Genomic DNA, 21,621 nt, shown 5'->3' with positions numbered 1-21,621 from the left:
CCACTCTGCAACCCACCATCACCCCAGTTCCTCCTTTCACGCTGCATGACTCAGTGTTCTGTCTTACGTCACTGATGCCTGTTTTGTGTTGTACCCGGGATGTTTGTGTTGCTTCCTGCACAGAGCCAAGCTGCTAAATAAAAACTGCAGAAGGAAATACTGATCTACTTTTGACAGTTCCTGACTGAAACATTTATCTTAAGACGGCAAGGGCAACACAGCCAAAACTCTGTTCTCTCCACTTTCCCTGTGGCTAAACGACAGACTTGTTTTTACAGGAAACCAGTAGGAAAGTGTAGGCCTGTAAAATCCATGCAAATCTCTCTTTGTCATAATTTGAAATGTTAAAAAGTCACACAGGGAGGTATCACTGTACAGTGTGTGCAGGAGTCAGCCAGAAGAGGACTTAGTGGACCCAAGAAAAGATGCTTCGGAGCAAATTTCACTGGAAAAATAGGGCATCGTGCAATCCAGCTCTTTAAATGCATCCATTAAGTCTGATCCTTGAGTCAGGAGCCCCAGAGAAAAGTAATATCCTGTTTATGACAAGAAACAACAGGAAATGTGGTTTTGATTATTGGATTTAGTTGCTGCAATAGCATGCTATTAGCATGAAAAAGAAGATAGCAAATTTCCCATGTTTAGACTGAGTACAACAAGTAACCGCACAGTAACATGAGCTTCATAATGGATTGACTCTTTTACTCACTGTTGAAGTACAGCAGAGAAGAGCATAAACACACATGCTTCCTACGTGTAATGCTCTCTGCCCTTCACATGACCTAAAAGCTTAAACATGTGCTCGTAGCACTTTCTCCTCTGTAAAGCGGGAAGGACCAGGTGCGGGTCTTTGTGTCTCCAAGACGACAGCTGCAGTTAACAGCGAGGACAGGTGGCTGAACTGATCTATATGCATTCACAGTATGTATATATGGAGGTTTTTAGTGGCCATGGAGCATTACAAGCACATTCATCAATCAACACGTTAGCACAGCGCCGCCCGAAATGGTGCCCGGAGGCTGCAATTTTATTACTTTCACCCTGAGGAATGCAAAGAGAGTGAAAAACATTTAGAAGAAGACTGCAGTTGTTACGCAGACATTTCTGGTTAATCCTTGAAGCTTTTTAAAGTTTCCTTGATGGAAATATGCAGCTGAGACATAAGCTAGCCGCCAATGTGAACCTCTGCGATGATAATATACAGGAACTATTTAGTTCTTAGTTTGTGTTATAAAAGCTACTCTGAACATCTTAAATGTCGCCCATGACAAATATATATCTACATTACTGTGCAAAAGTCTTGAGCCACACCTCATGTCTTTATATTTTCTTGCACTTGTTTAGGTAAATCACACTTTTATAGCAAAATATAAAGAATATAAAGTGAATTTATAAATATAAAGTTACTATAAGTAACAAATAAAAAGTGAAATGAGCAAACACAATCTAAAAGTTAACAGAAACTGAATAAAACTGAAAATGATCATGTAAAGAGTTATATTACAAAACTATTAAACTTTAAACTAATGACTTACGCTGCTTTCAAAATCTGAGCGCATCTGAGGTTAAAAGGAAACTTGTGTAAGATTCTGCTCAAGTCACTGAAATGGTCAGAAATTACAAAGCACACGCACAACTGACACCGTTTGAAGCTCAATGCTGTGCACATTTAGTCTCTGGGTTTTATTACCTGTTGTTACTAAGCAGCTACTCACCTTGCTCCTTTTTATCTGCACCCATACACGTGTCAGAAAAACCTATATGACCTGTGCTGTCTCGACTGTCTCAGGCTTTCAAATGAGACGCCCTTTTCTCCTGTAATCATCTCATGAGGAGAAGATGAAACTGTCAGAGGTGGTTATCGTTGGGAATAACACTTCTGGTCAATCTGATTGCCCTAAAACTTCAACTAAAGCTGATTAAAAACTGCACCTCTTAAAGCTTGTTATTTTTAGCCTTTAACCTCATGCGAACTGAGATGAATTTTGCAAATACATCAAGTTCTGTTTTCTTTAAATCGTCCACCCAACACCCAAACTGACGGGATGCTACCTCATGTCATCGGCCTCCTCTGGGTGTTTTCCACTATGCAGCATCATCACGCATTCCTCAAATACACTACCAGTCAGTTCACCGGCTCTGCTGCAGTCTTCCCCCCTCCCGCCCCTGAAATGACAAACTGTCTCCTGTGGCTCACCTCCTCTTACAGCTTTGGCATCTAGCTTCATGCGCATCAAGTATCACTTGTCAACACTCACTTCAGGGCTTCCTGTCAAAGTCGAGGGACTCCCGTGTTCCTGTCTCCAACACTTTGCCTCTTCAAATTATCCACAGCACGCATTAATCTCTGACAGGGAGGTATAAAAACACTGCAGCCTGAGAGGCAGATGTTGAGAAACGCTGGGCGACTACAGCAGCTCCTGTGCCAGCTGGATAATCGGCCTAGAATTTATTTCCCCCCCTAATGATGAAGAACCTGATTAAGAAGTTCGGAAAAAGTTGCATTTTGTATTGTTAAATACCCAGGCTCAATATCCCTGCAATTTCGGATTAAATCTACAGTTTAGGCATATTTTTTTGCAGTTGAAGATGTCATGAAGAGAAAACAGTGCCTTTCTTTTCTGCGCTTGACTTCGCTGTGGCACCTACATTTATCTCCGCTGACTAACAGCAGCGAGAAGCAGGGTGGTGTTGACTCTTTCTCTCTCCCACTCATTTTGCCCTTCAAGCATGGCAACAGTTGGTTAACTGCCTGCTGCACCCTATTCCGAAGGCATGGGCTTGGCAGAACCGGAAGAGGGATGCAGGAGGAGGGAGGAGGGGAAAAAAAGGGAAAGAGAGGAGGTGCTGGGTGATTGGGGGACATGCTGTGACCCCAACAACAAGGACAGAAAGAGGGCGCATCCGCCCCCTTCGTCCTGCCCGCCTCAGCCCTGGCATGTCATCCCAAGTTGGTCCCAGAAAGCAGCTCGCCTGAGAGCTGCCCAGTAACCGTGCAAGCAGACGGAGACAGAGATAGGCGGAGAGAAAAGGGGATTCAGGGAGGGGAGCGAGGGGGCGTCATGTCACTCTAGATATGACAGACATTGCGGTGACTTCTAGCACGCAGTTATACAAGCAGAACGTTGGCGAGATGGCAGAAACAAAAGTAGGAGGGTGGCACAGCGGTGTGGTGGTTAGCAGCGTTTGCCTCACAGCGAGAAGGTTCTGAGTTGCTGCGTGTTTGCCTTGTGATGGACTGGAGACCTGTCCAAGGACTATATACATATAAATATATATAAATATGTGAGTCACAGGCCTACGTGCATCTTTCATTTACAGTGAATACTGCAACCTGCCCGAGGCCAACTGTCCACTATGAAAAGTAAGGGAGGAAAAGGCTTCTTATATATAAACACCGGTGCATGCCGTTACACGCCCATGTTACAGTACTGTCTGCCCTGTTGGTGCTGCTGGAAAAATATGCATAGTAGATGTTGTTTAGTTTTAAAAAATACCAGTGCATTTTTGTCAGTTGCTCAGTCGTTGCCAGGCAATCTGAAGGCGTCATAATTTCTCATGCATAATGTAGTTTTTGTGGGTATAATTCAAATGTTATTGTTGGGAATTTAAAAGGATAGGATGCTTTAATATGTTTTCACAGGTGCATAAATGCTAAAAACAATAGACTGTTGCTCAACGACGGGACGGCTTCATTTTATCTGATATAGATAAGAACCTTCTTGGTCTTAAGATGAACCTGTGTGCCAAGATCGGTTGCTCAACTCTTAATGATATGGGAGGAGTTTGTGGACAAAGAAACAAACCAACACACAGAGAAACAGAGATTTGGTGCATTACGGTGAGATTAAGACTATTAGAAGTTTGTTTAATTACTAAGTGAATATGGAGTGGTTTATTGTCCCCTCGGATGGTGCCACAACACGAAAGAACAAAACAGATAAAAGCAGGAGGTGGAGGAATAAATAGTGGAAAGGACAAAAAGAAAGAAAAAAGAAACAGAAAAGATAGAGTGGGAGAAAAAAAAAGGGCGCTACATTGCCACCTGCTCCAAAAGTCGATCGAGCCGTCGGCAAACTTGTGACAGCCAGCTCAGCCGGCGCTGACAGGCAGCGTAATGCATCCCGCGGTCTCGCTCGGCTTGATGTCGCTCCCACTGAAAAACCACCAACAATCTGTTGGCTATGAGTCGCTAACCGCCAACGGCCGCATGCCATCACAGCTACAGCCTCTAAATAGAACCAATCAGCATTATTTCCAAGTGAAATAAAGCTATAAAAAAATCAGAAGATCAGGCTTTTATCTTGGTTTCGCACACACAGGCACACAGCAGCAGCAGCAGCAGCTCACCCTGAGTGAACCGTGGTGGTTGAATAATCAGGGGTGTCTAGACGGAGGACGTCACAAAGACTAAAGGTCATCAAACCAGAGGAACAACAGCCCCTGGCTTATCACAGCATCACTTTATTCACGCCGTCCTTCGAATATGTCAGCAGCAAATATTCTCAATCTGTGCCAAACAAAAGAGAGATGATACCCAGGGAGATGCTGATTAGAGATCATACACACGATCAGACAAGGAGGAGGAGAAGAAGAAAGAAAAAAAGCCGGCACTTTTTCTCTGGAGAATTTTCCTTTTTTCCCCCAGCCTGTTTAATGCTGAGAATGCACATCACATTTGTAGCTGTAAAAGCAGCTAGAAAGGGACTACATAATATAATACACAGCATCTTACCTGGTGGGGCAGTTATTCCAGCTTTTTGTCTGCAAAGAGGACACAAGGGGGAGGGGGCAAGGCAGCGGCTTCTGCAGAGAAAGAGAGAGGAAAACGAAAAGAGATGAAGAGGCGGGAAGAGGAGAGAGCAGGAGTCAGAGGGGCAGCGCCACGCTGACGAAGAGATGCCTTTTTGTCAGCAAGCGGAGCTGGCGAGCACACCGCTGCAGATTACACACTCCCTCTCATCCACACACACACACACACACACACACACACACACACACACACACACAGAGGACTGGCACACTGCCTCACAAAGATCTCCCCTTCACCAGCACGCACACACACATACAGATAGTGCTGCAGACAAGCCAGTGTCTGCATTACATTGGGGTTGGGTGGAGAAAAGGGGAGGGTGGAGATGTAGACAAGAAATGTGTGTGTGTGTCAGGGCTACATTAATTCATCTTTGAAAGGGATATGAAGCTCATCAAACCCCCAGAGGGAATTAAGTTCCAACATAAAAGACCATCTCCATCCAAGAAATTTCCAGAAGTGCATTTCATTCTCTTCCCTGTTTATCTCAGCCCTACACATTACAAATGCATGAAACATTTTAACATGACAGTATCTGTGTGTGTGTGTGTGTGTGTGTATTGTATGTACAAAGGAGGGGTGCAGGGTTTGCCCCTGTGGTGAATAATTGCTCTGTCCTGGTGCTCATTTGCAGGCATGGCCAAGTGCAGCAGCAGCAGCACCGAAACAAAGACAGCGAGGGGGAACTGGAGGGTGAGGGGGGGGGGATGTCTGTAGACTGCAGAGGCCGGACCAGCAGAGGAGAAGCACACACAGCCCGGTTTCACCAGGCCTCCGACCTCAAACCGCATGAAATGAAATATATTTAGAGTGCAGAGACTAACAATGGTCTCGGGCCAGTAATCCATCACGTGAGCTACTAGAGATGTCAAAGATGTTAATAAATACAGGGATTATGAGCCGAGCGCTGGAGTGGCTAAAAGACTGAGTGAGTGCAAATTTGAATAATTGGAAGGGTGAGCGGATTTAATGAAACAAACAACAGGTTCAGATTTTTTTCTTGGTCAGAATTTGTCTTGGTTGCAAATTTGTTAATACTCAATCAGGTCACAGCAAAAAGAACCAATGACTTCCCATTTATAGCGTGACTTGATATACGTCATACACATATATAATTAGGAATTAGCCTCAACCACACACACCTAGAGACTGGTTGGCAACCCCTGGACAACCTCTGGTTGCTAGGGAATGATGCTTATTCCCTGACCTGAGTGCAGCCAGAACCTCATAGATTTGAAACAGAAATTTGGGAATTCCTTGACAAATAGTTACAGACTTGCTGCAGCGCAGCAGTTTAAGTACAAAATGACAGCCTTGCTATCCAGCCTTTAATAAAGGAACATAACCAAAATACAACCAGTTGAATTGAGTGTCAAAGACGAGTCACGCTCACCTGCGTAGACAAACTCAGACTGACTGCAACAACGTGACAGCCTGTGTTCCTAAATTACGTGGCAATTATGTGTGAACCTTCATCAGTGTGAGAGCGACTGCAGTCACTTTGAGTCAGACTGTGATTGTTGCCCTCCTCAAGGTAATCCGTGCAATCACCATCCATCCAAAGTGGTTGCCCAGAGGCCAAGAGTGGTTCATCTCTGGGCAGCCAGGTGGTTGCTGGTTTCTGATAGCAAAATATTCAGTTTAATAACGAGGTAACCACCAGTTGCAAGGAGGTTGCTGCCCCATTTTTACTATAGCGTGACTGAGTCATTAGCTAGTAATCATGGGAGCGCATTTAAAGACTAAAGACTAAAGACTTGTTCTCATAAAATCCAACCGCACATCCATTGCTTCTAATCGCAGACAGATAACGTTAGCAACTTGCTAACAAACATATGAGCGTTTACTGTCTAATGATCTGGAGTTTGTGGAGACCAAGCCTGAGCTAAGCTTACAGTAAACAGTAAACAGTCAATCTTTGATACAGGATCTTGACTTTGCAATATAAAATCTAAAATGTACATGTTTACAGTTTCTATAAGATGACCAAAAAAAAAAATGCTATAAAAAGTTGATGGTCTTTATTCTGAACATAAGCATTTTTAAAGGACCTACCCTTTAAGGAGCCAATAAATTAAGCCATTAAAGTAAAACCAGTACAACCACATTGATGTCAAGAGACACTCCCTGACATGATCGCCAAACCTCGGAGGCCAGTGAGGTCGATGTGAAGCTGAATCACAAAGGACAGAGTCCTTACGGTTTCCAAAACCACTTTAGAAGTTAGAGGCTGTGCTCCTTCCACATCCTCTCTTAGTCTCCAATGTGAAAAATTATGATATCAGCAATACATACTGGCCACCCTGCTCTCTGAAGATTTTCTATTGGTAATTGAAAAACCAATATCAGTCGACCACAAGCAGAAAGAGCCATCAGCATGAGGCTATAATCAACCTGTCAGCATCAAGGTCTGGATCAAGTTTAAAGAAAGCAAATGAGACATTTAAAATGACAGCTGAAAAATAATCTCAGTGTCAAATTAAAATATGAGCTCATATTCAGATTCCACCTCTTCGGGAGGGTTCAGTGCTCATCATGAGCCGAGCAACAAAGCAGATCTGTCAGAGTCTGAAGTCCAGAGAGAGACGAAAGAGATAAGGAGAAAACTGGACGGATGGAGAGACGAACAGAAGGAATGAAAGATCGAGGGAGGGAGGCTCAGACCCTGTCAACGCCTCCAGCCTTTAAGGAGGCCATGCCAGCACCGATTAGAGACCAAGCCTGGACCGGAGCTGCAGAGCCAGCTAGCACAGTCCGGTAACATCTAATCTCCCAGAAAGCAGATGTCGGTTGCGCTAACGCCAATATGCCACAGCCAAACTGTCAACAAGACACAGCGACAGGCAGATCACTCGCCGTGTTGTTCACCCTGTGTTTAAGCCGCACACGTGGTTGGTAAAACAAATCAGTGCAAACAGGCCTCAAATCTCCAGACTGATCCAACATTACGTCGATCTCACTGCACTGTCGGAAGCACAGGCTGGTCAATGAAGGTTGTGTTTGGCTTCTGGCAGTAAGACTGGGACAGAGCCAAGTCATTACGATCTGGCTTTGCCGAACTGATCACTGTGACTTCTGTGCAATCACCCCGGGCTCCTTCAGCTAGACGTGGATTATTTGGTCCTGTATGAAGAGCTGCTGGATATCCCTGGACAACACCCAAATCATCACAAGAATAAATCTGGAAGAAAAGTCTTTTAAATAATGTAATTTCAAGATGTACCTCCTCTGGGTCTCTAACTCTTGCCTTTAAAGCAAACACCTGCCGGATTGGAAGCTGAACGCACACATACACAGACAGGGATGGATTAGCACTTGAAGGAGGTTCTAAAGCAAATCACTGCAGTGTGAACTAATTCAGCATCATCTGCTTCTCCAGGATAACAACCAGCTGCTGACTATTACTGGAACTGATATTTAAACAGACTTGCCTGAGTACCGTCATAAGATACCCAAAAGATGACAAATCATCTTCTGAAAGCATGAGGAAAAACAAAATGCAGCACTAGCACAAATTATGTTTGGCTGAGCGAGCAAATTTACTGCAGGTGCTTTGAGGACAAAACAGCAGCGATGGCAGCCTCGGTGCTTCAGTGTCATTAGGGCGGTGATTGCGGCTCCATTTTATTTTGTATAACTCAGACTGCTGTAGCTTATGAGAGTGCTGAGAGGAGTTAATATGAATGCAGATATCGATTAAAGATTACAGCGAGTGCTTTGGGAAAATAAGGTCAAACAAGTGTGAGATAAAGGGAATGTGGAAAGCTAATCTTAGGTTTAGATGTTCAATTGATGTTTTCTGACATTTTAAAGGTTATGAGATGAATCAGGATAACAAATGGCAGCTTAAAGAGGCAGAGTAATTTTTTTATTACGGGACATCTATAGGGCTGTGTAATGCAACAGCTAAGATGTCTGATGCAACTTGGTCAGACAGATTACATCTATCAGGGCGAGGCTATAATCTCCTGTGATTGGTTGTTTCACTGTCCGGAAACGTTGGAAAGAGGTGGCATAGCAGCTACATGTAAATTTGTACATGTATTTGTCAAGGCTTTTCAGCTTTGCTTCAACACAAGTTTTAACCCAACTAAGCACCAAAGCTCTTCTGTAGGTGAAAATCTTCATTGTCTGACAGACTCCAAATCCAGGACTGCATCTCACAATGGCAATCTTTGCTCTGCTGCAAGCTCGAGGACTGCTCTAACCAATGAAGAACTGGTGCTTTTGCAGCTACAAGTTCATCTAGACTGCAGGTCCATCAGTAGGATGAAAGAGTAATCATAGGTTTCCTAAGATAACGGTTTCTGTCATTTCCTGATTACAAGTAGGGCTTTGTCATATTGTATTTCCTGATACCGGGAAGCAATAATACCAGTAGAGATTTTTCCCTGATATAAAAATGAGATATCATTGTTATAGCAACCTTTAATAATGATTGAGTCCCTAGAGCAGACGTTACTTTAACATCCTCCAGCAAAACACAGTACACTACAAAATACGCAAGAAAACTTCTCCAACTAAAGACGGAAACAATAATCTTCACTACTTGCACCATAAATGAACCATTTACTCCAGTACGCCATTTTCTTGATATAATTTTGAGGCTATATCACCCACCTGTAATTACAAGGAAAGGTGAGTCTAACTGTAAAACCTGCACGTTCACTGACTAATGACTGACGCTTTATTAGCAAGTGAGCATATGGTTTGATACTACAGATAATCCTCTATTTTGAAACATATAAACTAGTACGTTTAAGATGTAAATTACTGAATATGATCCAAAATGAGGGAGTGCACCTATAAACTCAGCAGGATAGTGCTTAGAGAGGTCAAGAAAAAAAGTCGTTTGACCATTTTTATTAATTTATCTTTTTTACAGCCACAGCTATCGCCATCTGGTGGCCTTGAGATAAAATGAATCTACATCTACAGTATGTTTTATAAGGTCTATGGAGGCAGTTGACACTTGTTCTGTTATTTGTTCTTACAACATTTATACAAACAGCATTATTTATTCATTGATAAAATTTCCTCTAGAATGAATGGGAATAGAAGAGTTTAATATGAAATAGTGGAAATACTTAAGTAAAGTCCCAGTAGAGACGGACTCTTATCACAAAGAGAGTCACACAAGTAAAAGACTGCAAACACCTCAATCAGGAGGGGAACTTCACAGTGAAAGAATTTATTTCAATAAGAGAGCAGTGATAATGATTTAGAGACTCTTTTATAGCCTGCCTGGCTCTGGAAGACGATCAGGTAAGTCTTCAGTCAAATCACAGCAGACACAATGCTAAAACCCTCAAGCCCAATCTAAGAGTCCAAGTTTTTTAGTATTTTGGCCTGCTTTATAAAAAAAATAAAGGTTGCATTCATATGTTTCCTCTTACCATGTTAACTCCACACTAATACTTTCACCCAGACGTGGACCTAATAATCGCCTGTGCTGGCACAGTAATGGCTGAGGATTGGATCACTGCTAGCATCAGCAGGACGGCGGGAGCAATCTCTTTCCAGCACGAGGCTGACGTCCAATTCAAACAACAACTGCTCCATTTAGCTCGAAATAGAGGGAAACACAGCGACATCTGCTTGTTTTGTTGTTTGCTTTAAACAAGTAGTAAATTAGATTTAAGACCGTGGAAATCTAATTACTCAAATCCCTGCTGATTTGACTGTCTGTTTAATGGTTAGCAGGAAGTCATCCGTCCCAGACATCACCAGTAACTTCGTCCAGGATAATTATGATTATTACATTAAAGTCTCTTCTTTTAGTACAATATCAATTTGATTAACTTGCTCAAAGGTTTCTCTGGTTTTGAGTCTAACTCTGCTTCAGATTTGCCTATTTTCTCCCCTATGTTTCTGCCAAGGCATTCGCTTCTTGATGTTTGCTCTAGGACGCTTTGATGTTAGAGGTCAAAGGTGACTCTGTTCAGACCAAACATATGAGCTGATCCGCTCCATCCCTTAAGAGCCTTCTGTATATAGACACAACAGCGTGACTCACACAAACACCACTGCGTGACACCTTATCCGAGCCCTGTGCGCTGCAGACAACATAAGAAGTCATTAGACATCCACTGATTTCCCACAAAGACAATTATTCTGCACAATCCTATAGCTCACAAATATTCCTTGCTTTATATTCATGTCTGGTAACATCCTAATTTCAGATTCCAACTATCTGCACTTCAGTTAGGATTTTTAGGTTAATCTGTTGCTGGTTCACACCATCCATCCATGTTCTGCCATTTCTCTGGGCCTGATATGGAGGAGCATCAGTGTTAGTACAAATGCTAAGACTTGCCTCTTCCCAGCAATAGTTTTCCACCAAGCTCCCTAGCCAGTTGAGAGACATAACCATGGCATGTCCTTGGTTTTCCTGATTCTCTTAGTCTTTGGACATACATTGAAAAAAATCACTCGGAAAGTGTTGAGGACCCAGCCTAGTCAGATACCAAACTACCCTCCTGGGTGGCCTTCTTTTGCTGTATCTAAGGGTAAGCCTGGAGTCCCTAGAGACGCAGATAATTTCCATCACATCTCTTACCAGTTAGCGAGAGTAGGAAAGTACAGTATGAGTAAAAAATTAAACTTAAAAAGGGGGTTTTCTTAACTTCAGCACAAATTCAGGTCTCTATCAGCATGTTTTGTGGACTTTCCAGTCAGCTTAGGAAACATAATAACATGGTTAAGCTTACAATGACAGCTTCAGTCATCAGCAAAGGTAACTCTACACTTAAAAGCCACAGATTCTGTCAGCAAAATGTTCAATTCAGCTGTTTAAACCTTCAAAACTTCAATCTCAAATTCCAATGCCCTGTTTGGGTCTCCTTGAGGAGCTTGACGTTTGCTCCCCTCCTCATTCACTTAGTCTAAACTCTGCAGTGAAGTACACCAGACACCAGTCAACACTTTAAGGAAAAGAAAAAAAAACTTGTCCTTATGTTGAATTTAAGCCTTGACTGCCTAAAAGCTACTTCTGTCACCATCTATGCTTCTATGTAGTCATATATTGCTTTCTGACCTGCAGGAACATTTTCGTAGTTGCAGTGATTTTAATAGCTCTAGTATGGTCTCAACTCGCTGTAGGAGCAGAATGTCTCAGAAAACTGTTCTTTTGTGGTCTTTTTTTAGCTGCTACTATAAAGTAGATACTTTATTAGCATGAGAAGAGTCAAGCACATGAATACAAGAAACTATCACAGTCAAACAAGTTTGCTTTTCCTTATATACTGCAGATAGCGGATACTCATATTAAATACCCAAATAACCACATGAGTTTTTAAGACAATGAATGAATTAATAAAACAAATTAATCTCTGTGAGTCAAAAGCTCAGGATGCAGACAGTGTTTTCTACTCTTGAATCTGTGACACAAAGGGAAACCAGTGATTGGAGACTGGGTATGACCAAAAATAATAGGACACTGTGCAATTAATCTGGGATCTAGTAGCCTCTGACAGGGTTACTTTGAAGATGGGGACGAAGTCTGCAACAAGTTGCAGTCAGTTGCTGTCTTCATGCATTATTGTATGGAGACGGTGATAAATAGGATGGACACAGTCTGCTAATTTTGCTATCAGTTTGTGATTGGATGGAGTCACATTGGCAGTTACATGCAATCTGTTTGTGATAATACAGCGATGAACTGTGATGAAACAGTGAAAAACAAAAGTCTGTTGTTGTTTATATGCAAAGATATTCACATTAACTTCTTACATTCAGAGTCCAGCAACAAACTCATAGATTTGAACCAGAAATACTAAAAATAGTGACTATAAATAGTGACATAGTTGCTGCAGGATGCCAATTTATCTGCAAATTCAAAAAGGGGCTTGGGAGTCTTGTTTCTTTATTCCAAAGAGACGGGTCACAGACAAGCTGTACTCATCTGAACTGACTGACTCAGATTGATTGCAGAATGCTGGCAATTTGTCTGCATTTATAAATTAGACCAGTCCAAATCAGACCACAGCTGTCTGGACACAGGTTGCCTCCCGCCAGGTGATCTATGCATTCGCCCTGTGAAAGTGATACCCCAGAGGTTGAGGGTGTTGAATGTTCACTCTCTGAGCAACCAGTTGGTGGCTGCAACTACTTGCAGTTGGCTGCCAAATGCAAAAAAGTCACATCCAATCACCCAGCCACCACCCTCCAATCACCCTCCTCAGCCACCGTGAGGAGGTTGGTGTCCTATTTTTACTCTGTTGTGACTGAACTGTTTAAGGAAGGTGGCAGGGAGTTAAAATGTGACCCGAAGCATCAAGGAATAAGATAAATAAGTATTCTTTTGAATTGCGACTCTATTAGGGTCCAAAAATAAAAAGAGCTGGTGATAAGCAAAATCAATCCCCCTTCACAGCTGCCTTAAATAATAAAATAAAACATAAAAAATTACCAACAGTGAAGACCAGGCCTTATTGAGCCAGTGTGAGGGTGAAAAAAAAACATATTGACTTGTCAGAGCCAATTATAAAAATCATTATGAACCAAAGACTGACTATCGCCCAGAGTTGCTAATATAATGTGAAAGCTAGGAGGAACAAAACATGAATAAACGAAGGCATGTTGTTTCCAGAGGACCTGTCTAATGGATGGTTACTTCCTGAATGCCTGTTTCATGCTCTGCAACATCAGTTATTCAGTCTAACAAGCTAAATGCTTTAATGGTTGGCATGAAAGCAGATTATTTTTCCCCTTGACAAACAGTAGAACATATCTGCCTCCACAGAGAGGGTGCCTTACTCCTTTACATCCACACGCCAGATGAACTGTGATCCATTAATGTATTAGGAAACTGTTTATTATATTGACACAGTCACCCTATCATTATTCAAAAGGCACAATTGCAAGAAGGTTGGTGAAAAGCTCTTGAGAGCATAAAAGCCTGAGTGGCTTGTAAAAGTGCAGCCATACTTGTTTGTCGCTGCCAAGAGTAAATAGCAGGCGGTCCATTTGCCAAAAGAGAGCGTCAGACCATCTCAATGATCAGCTTGCCATTCATAACAAAAACCTCAAAATGTGTCCTGTAACTTACAGTGAGTGCGTGGGAATGTCCAGTCCTGTGCAACAGTTGGACCACCACAGGATAACATATCAAGTGTGATGGATTTTTCCCTTTACCACCCAGCAGGAAGGCCTCAGGGGGGTATATATTGTCCCATCATTCACATAATACACACACACACACACTGGCAGGCTAAAGATGGCCTGAGTTACTGAGCTACTCTCGGCCTGTCCTTCCTCTCAGATATGAGCAGAACACAGGAAATGCCTCAAATGTGAAATATGCCTCAGAGAGGCCAGTTTAAAACAGAGACGTGATTTGAAGAGAAAGAAAAGAGAGGAAGTGGAGGGGTGGGTGAAGGAGGCTGATGCTAAGACTGTGGGGAGAATTTAGGGGTTAGACGCAGTCAAGTGTTTTTATGGACTTAAATAAATTTGTGCCTGTCTGAGGGCGTGTGCCTGCCTTACAATAAATGCTGTATATATTAACTGTCTGCAAGGTTTGTGCGAACACTCTAGCTTGCATGTGCCTGGCTTTACACTAACCACAGGGTGTAGCCGAAGGCTTTGAAGTAGTTCCTACACCCTGGGCTGAACTCTAACACAGGCTACTGTACAAGATCCTGTATTACCCCATGGAAAAATCACAACATGCTTTCTACTTACAGGGAACACTGCTCTCTCTATATTCCCCTTGTAAAACTTCACTAGGCAGAAAAGGCTGAAAAAAGGGCAAAAAATAAAGTATAGGAAAACTGCATTTTTAAAAGAAGAGCCAATCACATTTATTTCCAAGCTTGAGATGGTAAATGGACTGTTATGGACTGTAGCTCCTTTCTACTCAGCTGAAAACTCAAAGCACTTTATACTACAAGTCTCATTCACCTTAATTGTATAGTGCTTTGATCTATGCCTAAGCTCTCAGCCTAAGCCACACAGTATCTCACACTCTGATGGAGGCATCAGGGGCAAGTCCGGATTCAATATCTTGCCCAGGGATGCTTCAGCGGGTGGACTGAAGGAGGCAGGGTCTGACTTTACCAATCCATTTTTTGTCTGACCAGAACAGCCGAACCCAAAGATATTTAATTGACTTTATATAAATCATATGTTGTTAAAAAGAGAGTAAACCTTGTGCATGCTAACAATAGCCAGAAGGGATTCAGGAGGTAAATCTGAATTTCTTCTGGTGAGTATTAGGTACGGAGCCTGGCCAGCGACCCCCAGCAACCTTTGTGTGTATTACCCGACTGGCTGGCGAGTGATTTCTTGAGGTTACAGTCAGTAGCTGCCGTGAAACTGGTCACAAAGAGGTATTCAGTGTTACACCGAGAACCTTCTCAGAATATCTTTGATCGCACATTGTCGCAGTTTCCTGTATTGTAAATGTAAAGGAAACTTCTTTGATGCTATTCATCATCCAAGCTGAAGTGAAACTTGAAAACATGTGCTGTAGCCCGAAAACGATGAATGTTCATCTTTAAATTAAAAGCTGTGCCTTGTTGTTGCAGCAGATTGATTTGAAAGAGAATGTTCTTTGTTTCTAGTTTGCGTTGCATTTTTCATGGTTTCAATATCATTAGTTTGTAATTGTTTATAGACAAACTGGCATCTTCCATGAAACTACTGGTGACTGTTCGACCTGGAAAGCAATCCCAAAATTTTTGGTGCAGAATCGTATGCCGCTTTGTGACCACTTGTAGCGGAAGGCCACAACCTCCAGTGACTACTCGCCATCTGTTTGGTCTCCTTGCAAACGGTGGTTGCCAGATGGTCACCAACAATTTTCTATGTCTGTTTGACTGAGCCCATAGCTTATCTGGAAACACAGGCAAATAACTGACTATGAGATGTAGAAGCAGCTGGCTAACCGTAGCTGGCTTTCTAGCCAATCCTGTCAGAAACCAGATCAGTTTTAGTTTTTCGTCTTTCTGCGTTGTGGTAGGAGCTGGTTGTTTGCTGATATTAGCATTAGCCAATGTGGAAGTGCCTTAAACTTGCATTTTAAGCTAATGATGGGGAAGCTTCACTGCTTTCACAACCCTTTGCTGATGACTTTGGGGGATCAGTCGCTAGTTTCAGGTCAGTTTCAGGAGTTAATTTGATAAATTATGGCCCTTCTTTTGATTAGAAAAAAGTGAATCCACTGCCACTCATATTGGACTGATGACTGTTGAGCACTCAAAAGGCTTTCTTACTGCAAGTTTCATTCTTCCAGTCACACACACACATTCATACAACATTGTTTATCTATGCTTTGGTTTGCCGTCCTGTTTCTAAACCCTGAGATAACTGACTTCAGGACTCGACTGACAAATAATTGATATCACACTGGCTAGAGCCATCTTGCATCGAGCCAATACTACTGTATATTGTTATTAGCAATGCTGTAGGGGAAGAATGGCATTTAGGCAAAATGCTTACGAGCAAGAATAAATGTCACGTCTTTTTGATTTTGCAACAAATTCCACTTGAGTGACATGCCTCACAGAAATCAGTCTATCCGTGAAAGTCTAATCTTTTTTGGGTTTGGCACATTGGCAATTAAAAAGCGCTCAGAGAAATGCTACAAACTGCACCTTAAAGAACTAAACTGCCTGTCACAGCAACCGTGCTACCTCAAAGCTCCAAACCTCTCTTGGAGAACATTGGCCTCAGGTGCTCATTTTCCAACTGAAGCCGTCTCTCTCTTCTGCTTTACCGCAGGGTGTCTGAATGCAGCAAAGCAAGCAAATAATCAAGCAAACAGAACAAAGGTCAGAGATTTTGCACGAGACTTAAAGAGCGCACAGCAAAGGCAAACTAAATGGAAATGAGGGTGGCGCAATGAATCAAACGTGCCAAAAGAGGGAAACATAACTTCCACTGTTGCTTCCCTTTGTTGCTCTGCATATGCTCTGCATAGAGTCTTTTACTAATAATGCAAACTCTCTGTGGATCATTTCAGGGGCAGATTACTAGCAAAGAAAAGTAGACAGAGGTAATTTGTAGCAGGGATGTCCCCATTTCAGAGCATTTTACTGCTCAGGGGAGATCTGAACCTTGGCTTCCACATGCCATCTGTTCTAAATTAGCACCTACGCAGGGAGCGCTCAGATCTGGGCACCAGTGGTCAGACGCTGAGGTTTAGAGTCCTGAAGCTCCAACAGCACAGGACAGCACTAAGCTACTGGCAGAGAAAGAGTGAGCTCTTCTTTTTTCATGGTTTATATGCAAATAAGCAAGAGCAAATGAGCAGCAGAAGTCGCACAGTTGTTTGGACTACGTACCAAATGACTTCCTGAACAAGTTGCAGTTGAGTGCTGAGCAAGAATAATAAGGCAGATTAAGCACAAACACATAAAATTAAGTACACCAATAATCGATTCAGGAATGACTATTAGCAAGGCTTTTGGTGGACTGAATGATATTTAAGTCCAGATGTTGGCTTGTTTCTTCAGAGAAGTATGAGGGAGAGACGATAAGCCCTGCAGAGCTGCTGTGGCGTCCAGGCTTGGAGGAGAGAGGACACATGTGTCACTGAGACTGAGTGAAGAGCGGAAGTTTCTGGAAGTCATCAGGCAGGGCGGAGGGGGCCAGCTGCACAGGGCTTTTACTGCAGTGGAAGAGGTTGTCACAGCACAAAAACATCCACACACTTAGCATGGACACAAGGTCCAATGATATACCTTGTGCATTCAAATATAGCAAATGAACACTCACACGTGCAAAATACTACTTGCTGAAAAACATAAAAACACATTCTGGGCGAGAGAAAAAACACAGCCCATATCCTGGGCTGGCAGGTCAACTGCCTGACATGCAAACACGCAGCCATGGTTAACACCAATAAATGACAAACACGTGGAAACACATCTCGGAGTTGGAGTCAACAGCTGTCACGTCTTATGGGGCAACTCTGTCATTCAGGCCGTGCGCAGGGAAACCGCCCTGTCAGTAAAGCGTCCAAGCCTCCCTCCTCCCATCCCCCGCAACAAGAATGAGTCATGGTAGGCGACTCAGGAATTGAGATGATGTTGATTTTTTGGCTGTACTGTATGGGGGGAAAATGCAAGCACCACCCTCGTGATAAATGAATAACAATGTGTTATGTTTTGACATCTATTTTTATTGAGAGTAAATCCTGGCGTCTGCCGTGGGGCCATACATGTGGTTTTGCATGTTTTAACCCATTTAATACAAAACAGACCATTTTGAAAACCACTCTGTTCCATTTTAGTGTTGCGGATGCAGCTTTCCCATTGTTCCCAGCAGCTGTTTGTTTTTATTTATATCTGTATGGTATGAAAACTGGTTACTATTTCAAGTGAATGTAATTCTGAATTTATTTTTGCATCAAAAAACCCCTAAAACTCATATTTTACTACAAATTATTCTCCACATTGCTGATGGTTCTTTTGTGCTTCTTTTGCTTAAAAAGCACTATGCTTATTTCCAGCCCCATATTTTGGTCATGTTCCAAAATAAAGTTATTCTGGGAAAGAATTTGTCTGAAACTGAGTAAAATATCTAGATCCAAAATTCCAAGTCCCACTGAAGCTTTTTATTTCTGCTTTTATAAAGAAGACGTGGTTAAAAACAGAGGACTGGTATTAGTATTAAATACTGTTAATAGCCAAAAGAGTAATAATATTAGCAAAAATACAGTTACAAAAAACAAAAAATAACAGATGGACAGTGTTCATGTCATCTATGAAATGGAAAAGTTGGCCATTGGTCTGAGATCCAGAAGAAACCGGTATACACTAAATAACATTAATGATATATGATGTACCCAATAGGTTTGTTTGGCAGTCTTTTTCTTTTTACGCATTAAAAATAATAAATAAAAAGAAAAAAATCCAACTTAGCTTCTGCCCCTTTTTATAACACTGTCTTGTGATTGCCTGCTCCTCCTAAACAGCAGCTGGTTGGGGCTTATGTGCCTGGGATGACCACATAAAGGCTGTCTGCTCTCTATGACATCACAAAGAGCTAAGAGTAGGAAAAAAAGGCCCAAAACTGAGTGTTTCTAGTAGTCTGAAGCCTGAACCTTTGGGTCTCTGGGCTGTGGCGATTCTAGTCTGCTAGGACGCTGAGCAAAACCTCTGCAACCAGCATATATCACCATTAAATCATAAATAATGTGACATCAACAACACGCCCACTTATGTAATACTTTCCAAAGTGTTAACTGCTAGCTTCTATGCTCTTTGAAGCCTGCCAGCTCTGCTAAGAAATCATCCCCTCATATCCCAATTTACTAACTCCACACTCGACTGTCATGTCACAGCCTGCAGACAGAAAACTTGTGGAAGCTATTCAAATGTCTCTTCCCCTATATTTAAGCCTGAATGCGCAGCATTTAATTATTGAGCATTTTATTTAATCATTTTTATCTACTCCACTCACCACAAACTTTCCTTTTTTTATAACACTCCTCTTTCTCTTTTTTCCTTTTTTTTTTGTCACTCCCAAAAGGATGTTTTTATGAGGCGAGTCCTTATTGTTGTCATTTAAACAGAGTCATGCATGCCACTTGCAGTGGGAGTACATGGAGTCGGGCAGGGAGGTCACGTCTCTCCAACTGACTTTGCAAACTTTGCACAATGTCGCTGCTTTAGTTTAAAGATGATCAGCCCTTAGAGTCCCCCACCAATGTAAACACCAATGCCAGTGTATTCATATGACAAAGTCTGGAAAAGCGTGTGCTATTAAATGCTATTAAAGATATGCAAGGGTTTAGTTGGGGTGTGATTCAAAAAGAGGTTCCAGAATTGTATGCCTGCAAATCAAATCATTTCATCAATGTTGGCACGTTTTATCGACAGCAACAAAGTACATAACATTGATGTCTAACTCATAGCAGTGAGCTTTCCTATGCTTCACTTCCACTCTGTGCTCAGGACTCTGCGACAGTCACAGTTGCGGTGAAACTGAAAACACGAGCAAGCCTTCACCTGGTTTTAATATTGTGATTGATTGATGTAGTACACCTGAAACTGTGCAGCATGTAAAGTAAAAGCAGCCAGGGAGCTTAACCTTACACTGCAGGCACTTCCACTCTGTCAACATCAAGGGCATCAATGTTGACATGGACTGGATGACAACCAACTCAAACGGGTTCTCTTTAAAACTGCATTTTAATAGCAAACATGGGTAGTCAAATTTGTGCTCCCTGTGTGCATTTCCTGTCATCAGAAAGCATCGCAGCAAAGCCTTTCACCTTGAGGTACTCTAAGTGCACACTATTAGTGTAAGTGATACAAGCAATATTGTGGTTAGAGTGAGAGGAGAAGCAAGGGGAGGCGGTAACATGTTCAGCCCCTTGAGGCTGGAGAAGCAGCCAGATGAGTTGGGGGGTGGGGATGTTGTTGAATGGAAATCAGTTATGAGTTTCCATTAACAAAATAGGATGGAGTGAATACTGAAGATAGAGTTATTAAGATAAAAGAGCACAGGTATAATACACCAGCAGGGTGGGAAGCCAATAATGACTTCCTGCACTTAAGGGGCTCAAGGCTGAGGTCATTTGCCATTAACTTTACTTGACATTTGCATGCTTGGAGCCAGCCGTGGCTCAGGATATGTCTCTCTGATTACTTCTGCGGTCTCTGTAGACTCTGATTTGCGAAAGTGTCGAATAACAGAACATGAAAAGTGGTCTAGTTCATGCCCAGTGAGGGTGTATCTGTCAGGGTTATCATCTGAAGTCAAATCCAAGACTCAATCAAGAGTTCTGAATGACCCTTCAAAAATACTGAAAATGGAGTTGACCGGTCTCTTACATTGATCAGACAGTAGGTTACGGTAGTAAATTTGATTCAAGCAAAGGCTCCACAGTTTAATCTAGACATTATTCTAGTGCACAGCTGGGGACGCTGTGTGGGCTCCGTGTTTGTGTGGAGTTCAGGAGGCTGCCGTTATTACTGCAAAGATAGTACTTTGTTTCCATGACACTGAGATGAGTCACTATGGCTACGGCTCCATTGGGAAACAAAGTCAAATGAATAAGGAAGACCCAAGGACGGCGGCGGTGCTCTTATTGACAGAGAGGTGATGTGTTGGAAAATAAAAGCTTGGTACTCTATGAACTTACAGACGGTGTTAAAAAATGATGGTGCTTTATCTTTTTAAAGGAACCTGATACTATTAACCCAGTACTTTTGAATTCTCGCTTATAGCCAAGGTCATAATGAAAAGGCCTGAGTCATTCCCAAGAAATCCGATAACAAAAAAGAAATGAAAATATCATGAAAACAACTGCGAGGTAAAGATTTACCAGTTGTCAACGATGCTTCTATATTACACAACTGAACACAAACTACAGTAACAATATGTCTGTGAAGGTTCTCTGTCATCCAGGTCATCGTAGTCAAAGGAGCTTGCAAAGAAAAGCGTCCAAAGTTGCTTGAAGACGTTTCACCTCTCATCCGAGAAGCTTCTTCAGTTCTAAGCAGTCCACCTGCATCTTAAGGACAAAGGTCACTCTTTCGAGGATGCCAATGTTCATATTTTGGACAGAGAGGACAGATGGTTTGAAAGAGGAGTGAAAGAAGCCATCTATGTCCACTGTGAGCGACCATCTTTGAACAGAGGCGGTGGTTTACGACACCAACTCTCTGCCATCTATAATCCAGTTTTGAGTTCCCTCCCCAGACGCCTTAATGCACACTCACATCCTGGGCCATCTGACTTCAGGAATTCGCATGATAAGGTGGGGCCAGGTTTCACAATGAGCTCACCCGAAACCCTGGCTGATTGGGACCCACATCCAGTTTCACACCTTGACTCAGGCGATTAGAGGATCA

At 42.4% G+C, this 21,621-nt stretch overlaps 1 protein-coding gene across 3 annotated transcripts in view; it reads right to left on the bottom strand.

Annotated features, from left to right (window-relative positions):
• LOC102777466 (uncharacterized) overlaps positions 1-21,621 on the bottom strand; it is a 79,458-nt gene that overhangs the window by 46,955 nt on the left and 10,882 nt on the right. For all 3 annotated transcript variants that reach the window (XM_087836894.1, XM_035908587.2, XM_035908589.2), the window contains exon 2: positions 4,736-4,806. The gene's annotated coding sequence lies outside the window, so the exon portion shown is untranslated. The remainder of the gene's footprint in view (positions 1-4,735; positions 4,807-21,621) is intronic.

Source organism: Neolamprologus brichardi, chromosome 23, assembly GCF_056152115.1.
Source record: "Neolamprologus brichardi isolate AB-2024 chromosome 23, ASM5615211v1, whole genome shotgun sequence".
Lineage (NCBI taxonomy): Eukaryota > Metazoa > Chordata > Actinopteri > Cichliformes > Cichlidae > Neolamprologus > Neolamprologus brichardi.
Note: the sequence above shows the minus strand (reverse complement) of the source record. Positions and strands in the feature narration are given on the sequence as shown.